The following is a 12460-nucleotide window of genomic DNA, read 5'->3' as shown; positions in this document are numbered from 1 at the left end:
GAATCACCTCACTCTTCTCTGCATTGAACTTCATCTGCCACTTGTCTGTCCAATCCACCAACATGGCTATACCTTTTTGAAGTTGAAGACTATCCTCATCACAGTTGACAACAGTTCCAATCTTTGTATCATCTGCAAATTTTGAAATCATGCCCTGAACACCATAGTTGAGAACATTAATATATATCAGGGAGAGCAAGGGTCCCAACACCAACCCTTTTTAGATCTTTTTAGCCAGCTCACACATGGCCTCCAAGAGCTCCTGTCTCTTTTTCTGCCAAACAGAACAACTGAGCTCTATCTGAGAAAGATTTGCTTCTTCTCTTCACATGAATTCACCATGTTCCTGGTTCTGTCTCTGTCTGCTTTCTCTTTTTGTCTGCATCTGTGCGTTGATTGCCTTCACCCTCCAGCTCCTCTGCATGGAGCTCCCCTTTGTGTTTGCAGCTCTCCTTTGAGTCTGCCAGCCACACAGCTTCTTTCTTAACTTCCTTCCTGTTGGCACTTCTTCCAGGTCAAGGGTCACATGGACCAGTATTTCTTATTGTCAAAGAAAATTACAATTGATCTCTTTACAATTGATGCAAACTCTTAAAAGTCCTTTTCAAACTATTTTTAAAAATAATTACAGACTCCACAGATCTTTAAAAGAAATTACAAATTATCCTTATTGTATTGCTTATGGTTATGCCAGGATGCCACTCCAGTCAGAAGATGCTGGAAAATTCCAAGGGTTCATGGGAGGTGGGGCAGGGTGACATGGGCAGGTCTTCCCTCTGCCTCCACCCCACCCCCATTGAGAGGAAGTCCAGGATTTCCCAGGAAATTCCACCCACTCTAATATCTGATAGATTCAGTGCAAGAGCAAACATACATCCATAACTGATCTTCCAAAGACCTGTAAATGCAGGAAAGAGTAGTTTTTTCTTATATATTCATTCATTCATTGGATATAGGCGTCAGTGGCAATGCCAGTCAACTACATAGGTTCTGGAGTCCAACCTGGATAAGGTCAGCAGATTACCTTCCCTAAAGGACATGAATGAACCAGATGGGTTTTTCTGAGAATTCGGTATCACCATTACAGAGGCAAGCTTTTTGTGCCAGGTTTATTTAGTAAATTGAATTTAACTTCCCCAGCTGTCATGGTGGGATTTACATACGACCTTACCTATTAGGAGCAGGAGTAGGCCATTTGACTCCTTCAGCCTCCTCCAACATTCAGTAAGATCATGGCTGATCTGGTTGTGGCCTCAACACAACATTCTGCCCACTCCCAATAACCCTCGACTCCCTTGTTAGTCAAGAATCTATCTACCTCTGCCTTAAAAATATTCATTGACCCTGCCTGCTCTGGTCTCTGGGGAAGAGAGTTCCAAAGAGTCATGACCCTCTGAGAGAAGAAATTTCTTATCTTAAATGGGAGACCCCTTACTTTTAAACTGTGTCCTCTAGCTCTAGCCTCTCCCACGAGGGAAACATCCCTTCAGCATCCAACCTGGCAAGACCCCTCAGGATCTTATATTATTCCAGAAGATCAACTTTCATTCTTCCTAACTCCAATGGCTACAGGCCCAGTCTGCCCAATGTTTCCTCATAATATAACCCCTTCATTGAAGGTAACAGTCAAGAGAACCTTCTCTGAAGGTTGAACCTTCTTTGAACTCATATCTCCAGCTCATTAATCCAGGGACTCTGGATCAGTAGTCCAGTACCATTACCACTACTGTATCATGATCAACCCTGGGGGTGATTGATCTCCTTTCAGAGGCAGTGCAACAGTACATTGGCTGGGGGTAGGGTAGGGAGCTGGAGCAGGACAAGGCTGTAGAGTCTGGCCGCACCATGTCTGGGGAAGCACAGGTGTCAGCCTTGACTCAATGGTCTCACTCAAGTGGTGGGTGCTATATAAATGCAAGATCTTCCTATTTGGAACGTGATCCATGGGCCCACAGGGTGTTCTGCTTCTCAGCACTTCCTCCAATGTTGGGGGTTGCCCAGAAGTTCAGGATCGAAGTTTCCTATGATTTTGGTCTATCTGTTAATCTACAGTTGCAGAATTTAACTTGAAAGTTACTGAAAAGAAAGACATGTTACTGGACTTGCACTCATCAGGACAAATGCAAGAATGCCAAATTTCAAATGGTCGTAACAATTTATACTACAGGGGAAAAGAGTGCTAATTGTTTGGCAAGATGACTCTAATTGGCTGAGGCAAAACCCAAAACAAAATGCCTACTATTAGCTGTGATTCCGTAATTAGACAGCACTTGCTGAACAATCCTGAGTGTGCCAATAGCTACACTAACAATTAGTGTTGCCAGGGCTGGAAAATTGAAGCTATGAGGAAGGTTGAATGGGCTAGGGTTGTTTTCCTTAGAATAGAGGGGGGGTGACCTAATTGAGGTGTACAAAATTATGAGGGGTCTAGATAGAGTAGACAGTAAAGACCTGTTTCCCCTAGCTGAGGGGTTAATAACCAGGGCGCATAGATTTAAGGTGATTGGTAGAAGGATTAGAGGAGACATGAGGAACAATGTTTTCACCCAGAGGGTGGTGGACATCTGGAATTCATTGTCTGAATTGGTGTTGGCGGTTGAGGTTGAAACACTCAACTCATTTAAAAGGCACTTGGGTCTGCACTTGAAGTGCTGTAACCTGCAAGGCTGTGGGCCAGGTGCCAGAAGGTGGGCTAGTTCCTTACTTTCTCTTTTATTGGACACTTTCTGCGATGTAACTTTTCTATGTTTCTATTGCTCTATCTAAGATAATCATTTGAGCTTGTAACAAGGCTCATTTATACCTGCTAGAAGTGACATAGATTCATATGTAGGGACCTGTTCTCTGCAAACAAAAGGAATATGTTCAAGCCTTTTTTGAAATACCCAGGAGCCTATTGTTCGCCATGGCCAATCAGAATCCACCTCCAACCAATCTGCACCTTTTTCTCCTGTAGTGTAAATTGTTGTGATCATTTAAAATGTACTTTTAGGAACAGAGGAACTCTGAACGATAAAAGACCAAGGTTCATCTCATTCGCCTTCTGCCATCCTGGCAGTCACATGATACAACGATAAGGGAGTTGTTGGCCAGTCAGAGCAATCAATCTCTGTAAATTAGTCTACAACAGACCCAGACATGAAGTGAGCTCCAAAAGTCACCTCTTGCAAGCATGCTTGTGAGGGTCACAGCATTAGCAGCCTCAGCAGCGCCACTGCTAGTGATGGTCATTGCCAGGGTTGCGCCTGGAGGATGAGGGCACATCAATGGCCTTGTGCCCTCAAGGTCAGGTAAGTGGGATTTGGGGACTCCAGGCAGACAGGCTCCCGTGAGAGGGGTGCCCCTGAGGGAAGATGATGCTGTTGCCTTGGGGGCGGCTATTGCCAACGGGACGTGGGGCCCCTCTATGGGCTATGGAGTGCCCAAAACGGAGGGGTCCTCTCCCAGAGTCCAGTGGAAGGCCACTTGGATTCACCTGGAGGTCTCCCCACGTAGTGACAGGTCCTCCTGACGTGGGCAACATGGAGGCCGGAAGTGGCCATTAATTGGTCATTTAAGTCACTCAGATGGGCTCAGGATGGGCAGCTGATCTCCTCCTGCTGGCAAAATTGCATGGTGGCTGGAGGATGTCGGGCACTCATTTTGCCGGCCGGCTTGCCTCCCAGCCCATTGCCAAAGGGCTGGTAAAATTCCCATCAGTTTCAAATGACTCATATACTACACCCCAAGATATACGTATTTCTGCAGAAAGTCTTCCGAAGAAATAGAAAATTTAATTTACTGCTTGTCGATGTGTTACTTTGCTCGCAACAGGAAACCCAAAAGCCACACTGAATCTTAAACCCTTTTGATAGATTAATATTGTTCAGATATTTAATGCATGGTCATCGTAAGGTCACATTGACTATTTATGGCAAAACCTGGAAACACGATTGGAACTAAATATTCTCAAAATAATAACACCTTATAAAACACGTGTGCTTATAAATGAGCTGTGGGCAAATAGCAACCGGAAAGTCCGGCAGACCTGTTGTGTTATTGATAAGTTGCCACTGTGGGGCACAACGGCTTTCAGAGAAAACAAATTGGGTCCAGTCGCGCGTTGGGTAGGAGGCCATTTCAGAGATAGTTGTGAACGTTTCAGGGACGTTTTTGTAAAAATAGTAGGAAGAAAGCTTCCTCTGTCGAGACCTTGCTCTGCTGCATGTTTTTGGGTGAGGCTATAGTTGCGGGGCGGGGCGGGGTGGGGGTGAGTCTGGCTGACATGGATCAGGAACACCCCTTCCCACTCGCTGCTGAAACCTTTCGGCCACGAACCAGACAGAAGGAGGATTTCTGCTCGAGCAAGGGGTGCAGCTGAAGCCTTTGCAGCAATGCCAGGGGCATCGGTAATTGGTATCCTGGCAAAGGAAGTATGTGCGTCATTGCCACCAAGGGGAGAATAGAAGGCAGTCACATCATCTGGGTTGAAATAGTGAAGCACAGTCAACTAAAGGCCTGGCACAAGCCGCAAAATAGTTTTCACTGTTGCTGCTAACTGGGGGAAGCTGATACAATTCGCGCACAGAGACAAATTGAAATGGTTTATTCGTGCGGAAACACCACTTTCAGTTTTGGGCAAGAAAATGAAAAAAAACGCGCGGCTTTTAAAGCCGCTGTTTTGGCCCGGTGCCTTATTTAAATAGTTGCGTGAGCTGAGGGACAGCAGCGTAACCTCGACCCACTGAATTTTGCAACACCGCAAGGGGCCATTTGGCCCATCAACCCTTATGCCAACTCCCTGAAAGAGTTCCGCCCTCAGTTCCATTCACCTGGCTCTTGCTGCATTAGGAGTGTTTGAGGCTGTCTTATGGCAGATTGAAAGTGAAAAATGTTCCGCTTCTCAGCAACAACATTCATCTCTTGATCAGGCACAAACAAAGAAAATGCCAAGAGAAATATTAAATGTAATTCCACAGGGTTTTAGTGCAAAATGAACACAGGAGTATTTGCATTTCTGTAGCTCCTTATGACATCTCTCAGGACATTCTAGAACACTTTATATACACTGAACGGTGATAAAGCACAGCCACACTTACAGTATAGTGAACATGGCAGCCATTCTGTGTCGAGCAAGGTCCCACATAACAGAAAGACTTGCGCTTATATACCACTTTTCGCAACCACTCAATGCACCTTACCGTCAACGACGTGCTCTTCGAAGTGTAGCCACTCTTATAATGTAGGAAACGTTGCAGCCAATTTGCGCACAGCAAGATCCCACAAACAGCAATGCGAAAATGGCCAGATAGTCCGTTTTAGTGATGTTGATTGAGGGATACATTTTGGCCATGATATCAGGGAGAACTCCCCTGCTCTTGTTCGAAATAGTGCCATGAGATATGTTATACCCATCCAAATGGGGCTTCAGTTTAACATCTCAAGCCATCGAGTGAGATTTGAACCCAAAACCATGCAACTCAGAATCAAGAGCGGTACTGACTAAGCCACAGCTAACATGCTGAGTTAATCTTCTTCAAGTAGTCCCTGGGATCTTTTACATCCGCAGCAGCCAGAATTTCCTCAGAGCTGTTCCCATTCTGACTTTGTCGAAAAATTGCCAGTGGGAGCAGTTTTGAGGAAACTCCAGGCCAAATGTCTTTACATGTCGGGATGTGGGGTTGTGGGAGGGGGGTTGGGGTGGGGGGTGAGGGTGGAGAGGGAGAGGAAAGGGACTGAGAGGGGGTGCTGATCACAGGCTCAGGTGTTGCAATGAGCCAGGACACTGGGGGCATTCCTTTTCCTCCTGGCCCTAAATCAAACTTCAAATCAAATGTAGTTACACTTTTGGTGGCGGCCTCTTGCTTTGCCAAATTTATTCCTGGACAACCCGAGGGAACTGGCCTCATTGACCAAAGGGGTCCTAAAGCAAGCATCCCCATATGCAGGGGGCCTAACTCCTAGGTTGCCTCCTTGAGTGCCTGAAAATTGCCTTGGCCCAATAAAATTAAATTCACCAAACCCCAATGTTTTGTGACCAATGAAAAAGTTTCTAAACTCTGTAATGCAAGGGTGATGTTCTACCAGACTTCTAGCTGCTAGAATGGGACTGTGAATGATGGATCTCAATAACGACAACAATAACTTGTATTTATATTGCACCATCCAGCTCTGCATAGGAGCAGTATCAAACAACACTTGACATGGACCCACATGAGGAGACGCTAGAGGACAGATGATCAAAATCTTGTTTAAAAAGGGGGGTTAGAAGGAGCATCCTCAAGGACTCGAGGAAGAGAGAGAGGTAGTGAGGTTTTGTGGTGGAAATCCGGGGCTCAGGGTCCAGACAGCTGAAGGAAAGGCTGCCAATGGTGGAACTATTAACGTTGGAGATTTTCACCAGTGGAGACTAGACTTGGAGACATTTCATCCATCAGCTCAAACATTCGCTCCCTCCACCACCGGCACACTGTGACATCAGTGTGTGTACCATCCACAAGATGCATTGCAGAGACTCACCAAAGCTCCTCCGACAGCACCTTCCAAACCACAAGTGACCTCAAATGCCCAGAGAAGCAAGGGCAGCAGATAGATGGGAACACCACCACCTGGAAGTTCCCCTCCAAGCCATATACCTTCCTGACTTGGAAATATATCGCCGTTCCCTCACTGTCGTTGGGTCAAAATCCTGGAATGCCCTCCCTAACAGCACTGTGGGTGTACCTACACCACATGGACTGCAGCGGCTCAAGAAGGCAGCTCACCACCACCTTCTCAAGGGCAACTAGGGATGGCCCATAAATGCTGGCCAGCGAAGCCCACATCCCGTGAAAGAATAAAAAAACTCAGAGAGTTGCAAGGCTAGGGGAGTTGAAGTGATTGGGAGGGACAAAGCCATGGAGGAATTTGAACCTGAGGATGAGAATTTAAAAATTGAGGCTTTGATGGGCAGAAGCCAATGTAGGTCAGCAGGCACGGTGCATGGTAGGATACAGGCAGCTCTTTAGGACGGGCTCAGGTTTATGGATGGCATAAGATGGGAAGCAGTCAATGAAAGCATTGGAATAGCTATGCGGAGAGAGTAGAGAAGCCGGAATTGTTCACCCGAGAACAGAGAAAGTTCAGAGGAAATTTAATAGAGGTGCTCAACATTATGTTTTTTCATTCGTTCTTGGGATGTGAGTGTTGCTGGTGTAACAATCCCACCTGATGTCAATACTGGACAAGTCAGATCCCAGAGTGAAAGCTGGCTTGATGGATCCTAGCTTTTTTAGAAACTGTGGAAGAAAGTAATTGAACAAATTCACAGGAGTTTGCTGACGAACTTTTAACACAAAGAATAAAATATTTATTAAACAAGAAAAATGAACTATGTTACACCAAACTAAAAGGTTGGAAAGATCTCAATACAAGTACAAGAAGATGATTCAATATCCCAATATACCTTTACCCAGCAATATCTTTACAGACACATAAACCAGTGAAGAGTTACCATTAGTTTGACACAAAATCTCCTTGCTTGGGATTGGCACACATGCAAATGATTTTCTTCTGGTGAATTCTTGAGCATTCACTTGATGCTTCTCATCCACCTTGTATCCTTTCCTGAGACACCCAAAAACCACACTCTAAACTCACTATTTCTTCAACTGCAGAGCAAACACGAGTTCTCTAAACTCAGTCTCCCAGTGACCTTGTAGTATTTCTTATCTCAAAGAGCTGAAAATCCCTGTCTTCACTCTCTGACACACGCTGAACTCTTCCCTGTCTTTCTCTGCATCACTGTCTAAGTGTCACGTGATCACAGCCACGAGGCATCAGCCCAGTTTTTTCTACTTTGTGTTTTTTTCCCCAAAATCACTGACCATCTAACCCCTTTTTAACCCATCTCTTTAACCTCAAGAACTGTAAAACCTCATTAAAAATGTGTATATATATATATATATATATATATATTGATTGACCTTTCAGCCACAGGTCCACCCAGAATTCTAGGCAACAAGGCTCATAAATAACTAAAAATGAGGGTCTTTTAACCTTACTTAACACATATATATTCAACTTAAACATTATACACTGTTCCTAACACCTCCCCATAGAAAAAAATTGAAAAGCCAGTTTTAAGAGGCATTTTCATTTTCTATTATACAATCCCCTCTTATTAACCTCTATCTTGATTATACAGAACTATGTATTTACATCAAATATATAAGGATACTTGACTATTCAATAATAATTTTATTTCGCACAAGTCCACTCCGAGCACGACATTCATGTCCCTCTACATTTAAACTCCCGATAAGCCATTGGCCATGATATTGTCTCTTCCTGCGACATGAGCCATTTTCAAATTATATAGTTGTAACATTAAACTCCAACAAAACAGTCTCAGACTCCTGGTATTAAATTTCACTAGAAAGGATTATGGTCCCTGTAGACGCAGAGTTGTGAGAGATATAGGAGAGAATTTTCTCCCCTTTGGGGGGAGTTGGATGGGAGCGGATATGGGCGCGCAGCCAATTAAGGCCCGCCCAGCATGACGCGCGCCTGGAAGCGCTGTGCGGGCGGGGGGGGGAGTAGGCTGAGCCGGGGCCTGCGCTGTTTCATGCATGTGCCCACGAACGCAGAAACCTCCCTGAGGCAAAGAGCTGCCTCGGGAAGATTAGTTTGATCTTTAAAAATTTTAATTAAGAAAGAAAATTTTTTTTAAGCCATGCCCCCTCATGTGACAGTGTCACATGAACTGGGACATGCCAATGAGTTTTATTGAAAAATTTTATTCAACTTTAAAAACCTTCATGAAACCTCATGCCGCCCGTGGATGAGTTTCATGATAAATGCGAAGGTCGCCTGGACACTTCAACCACCCCCCAACCTTAAGGTTGGACGGGCAGCTCAGTAAAGTATTTTAATTGATATTTAAATGGCCTGAATAGTCCTTTGACGGTTCGGCGGGCGCGCACCGGAGTTGGCTGCACGCCAGCCGAACTGAATATCTGAATGACGCGCAGTGACATCAGGACGCACGCCTGACATCACCGCGCGTCATTTTACACATCGGCGAGCGGGGCCCGGCCCAGCTCACCAACCCAAAGATTCTGCCTGTAGATTTCAAAACGTTGTAGGGCCAACACCAAACCCTAAGTCTCTTTTTCCATCGTTGAATAATTTCGCTGGCAAGAATTCAACTTCTGATGAAAGTAACTAACTGACCGTTTGATCCCCATCTCATCCTCTTGTAATAACACTGCACCAACACCCACGTCAGTGATGTTGACTGTCAGTTTAAACGGCTTAGCGTAATTTATTGCTGCTAAACCCAGTGCAGTTGTCAGTACAGCTTTCAAACTGTCAAAGACACTTATACTCTCCTCTATCCACTCAAATTTCTTGCCTTGTTTTAACAATCTTGTCAGGGGAGCCACGACAGAGCTGAAATTCAGAATGAACTGCCAATAAAATCCACTCATGCCAATTTACTGCAAAATCTGTAATTTTGTCATAGGTGCTGGAAAATCCAAGATGGCCCTCATTTATGCTTCTCTAGGCGCTACTTGGCCTTGTCCCACAGTGTGACCCAAATAAGCTACTTTTGCTTTGGCAAATTTACCTTTTGCTAAGTTTATGACCAAATTGGCTTTTTTGTAACCATTCAAACAATCCGTTCAAATGCTTTAATTCCCCCCCTCCCCGCCCCAGTTTTGGCTGAAGACAGCCAAATCATCAATATAATCGCGCAGTGGCCAGAAATGTCCCCTGTCGAGGGGGTTGTGCGGAGGCGGGCAGGGCGCGGATGCAAACCCGATTGGGTCCACACCGCCATTTTACATGGGCGGGCCAATTAAGGCGCATCCATCGTGACGCTCACCTGGAAGCGCTGTGTGCTCCATGTACAGGCGGGGTGGGGGTGGATTCCCTGAGTGGATCCCTGCACTGTGAAAGAGCACAAAGATCTTCCTGACACACGGAGGTGCCTCAGGGAGGTTTGTTTCAGTGTTAAACTTTTAGATAAAGGGTTTTTAAACTTTTGAAACATGTCCCCTCGTGTTACATGAGCTGGGACATGTTAATGAAATTTTGGAAAAAATTTGACTGATCTTTTAAACACTTCATGAAACCCCATCCCGCCCGTGGATGAGGTTCCATGAAAAATGCGAAGGCCGCCTGGGCTCTTCGCCTGCCCAACAACCTTAAGGTTGGACGGGCAGATCATTTAATTGTTTTAATTAGTTTTTAACAGGCTTTAATAGGCCTTTGACATTTCGGTGGGCGTGCAGCCGAATCGGCTGTGCCCACGCCAAACCGACATCTAAATGACGCGGAGTAACCTCGGGACGCACGCCCGACATCACCTCGAGTCATTTTACTTGTCAGCGAGCAGGTTCCGCCCCCTCCGCTCGCCGACAGAAAAATGCTGCCCAGTGGTACAATCCTTCCACAACCTTGTTGGCTAATCTTTGGAAAGTTGACGGTGCATTTTTCATTCATGACTTTGCATTGATAAAGTCCGTCCGGGGTTACAAAAGCTGATATTTCTTCGGCTGTCTCGGTTAATGGAACTTGCCAATATCCCTTCAGTAAATCAATTTTTGTAACGAACCATGCTTGCCCTACCTTCTCAATACAGTCTTCTAACCGTGGAATCGCATACCAACCTACCTTTGTTACCGCATTAACTTTGAGATAATCTATACATAATTTCTGCCTCCCAGCTGGTTTCAGCACCATTACAATCGGTGAGCTCCAGCTACTGTGACTTGATTCCAACATGAACTTGATCTCTTCCCTCTTGGGCTAACTTCTCTGGATTTAGTCTGTGAGGGTGTTGCTCCATAGGTGACTCATCCCCTACATTAAAATCATGTATGGCCAAAGATGCTTTCCCTGGGCTATTCACACAAATCGATTCCTGAGTTTGCAATAGCTTTCGCAAGTGACCTCGGCAGTTTTCTGGAAGATAGCTTAATATCACATCTAAATTTTCAAGTGCCTCTATAATATCAAATCTGATAACTGGAGGGTTGACTTTAGGATTTACGATTTCTGATTCATTCTCGAATTGCTCTGATATTTTTTATTTCACTCCCTACTTCATTTACCATTGTAAACACACTCCTATCATGACTATCTTCCCTGGCATTAGGTGGGGGGGGTCCTACCCAGCCTATTAAGTCACTGCTAAATGGTTCTTCAAAAGCTGGTATTGGAATTAAAGATGCAGATTTAATGGTTGATTGGGGTTTCCCCACTACCTGACAGTATGACACGTCTGGCAGAATTTAACCACATCTTTGTGCAACCCTGGCCAATAAAAGTGTTTCTTTATTTTAGATTAATTTTTCCTAATGCCTAAGTGACCAGCCATTGGAATTTCCTGGACCACTAGTAAAATTTTGTTACGATACCCAGGTGTGGAACTACCACCTGATGACCTACTGCCCGTTCCTTATCTGCTGATATTTGAGGCGGTCTCCATTTCCTCATTAGCACTTTGCCTTTCAAATAATAACACTCAGGTCTCTGAGTAGGCTATTTGATACAACTCTCTCAACTCAGGGTCAGCCTGTTGCATTTCTGCCAAAGAAGATGAGCTGAACATGTCAGTCTCATTTTCTTTGCCTTCCTCCTTTTTGCTTAGGTTTTTGAAAATAGTGTCAGAGAATTGAATTTCTACTTCATCTCCCTTTTTCACAGATTCTTCCTCTCCCTGTCTAATTTCATGGGCCTGTGATCTAGTCACTAAACAGTCAGGAAATATTCCAGGATATTCCCCCTGTAACATCTCAGTTTCTTTCACTTCCATTGATTGTTCCAAAGCACTTGGTGAGGCCAATATTTCTCCAATTAATACTTTTTCCTTCATTAACCCCGCTGGAAGACAAATGTATCATCAGCCAGCATCAGTGACTGACTTTCTCCAGTGTCTCTCAATATCTACCCCTTTGATTAGGAGAATAAGGGGATACCTCTCCTCTATAAACAAAATCTCTGAGGAATTATCTCTAACTCCGTGGTAGATTCTGAGCCTTCGCTTTGCACCTGCACTATGGCTATTGTTTTGTCACTTGTCTCCTTCCCCGAGTTAGTTTTTCCTAAAGATTCTTTAGGCATCCCTATTACTGCAATAGGCCAACCAATTCATTTCCAGCAATTAGCTTTAGTATGTCCAGTTTTATTGCAATGGAGGCATACTGTTTTCTTTACATCACCACAAGGTTCCAGTTTATCTCCTTTATTATTTTGGCATCCTTCTGTCTGTTCCCTAGAACTAGCATCTTTTCCATCACCATGTTTTCCATTCCTCCAATTTCCCTGTTGATTATCATATGGCCATTTCCCCACATTAACTATCCGTGTGAGATCATTTTAAAAAATCGTTCATGGGATGTGGGCTTCGCTGGCTAGGCCAGCATTTATTGCCCATCCCCAATTGCCCTTGAGAAGGTGATGGTGAGCTGCCTTCTTGATCCACTGCAGTCCA

Source organism: Cetorhinus maximus, chromosome 22 (assembly GCF_964194155.1).
Source record: "Cetorhinus maximus chromosome 22, sCetMax3.hap1.1, whole genome shotgun sequence".
Classification (NCBI taxonomy): Eukaryota; Metazoa; Chordata; class Chondrichthyes; order Lamniformes; family Cetorhinidae; genus Cetorhinus; species Cetorhinus maximus.
The sequence above is the reverse complement of the archived record's forward strand: the minus strand, read 5'-3'. Positions refer to the sequence as shown.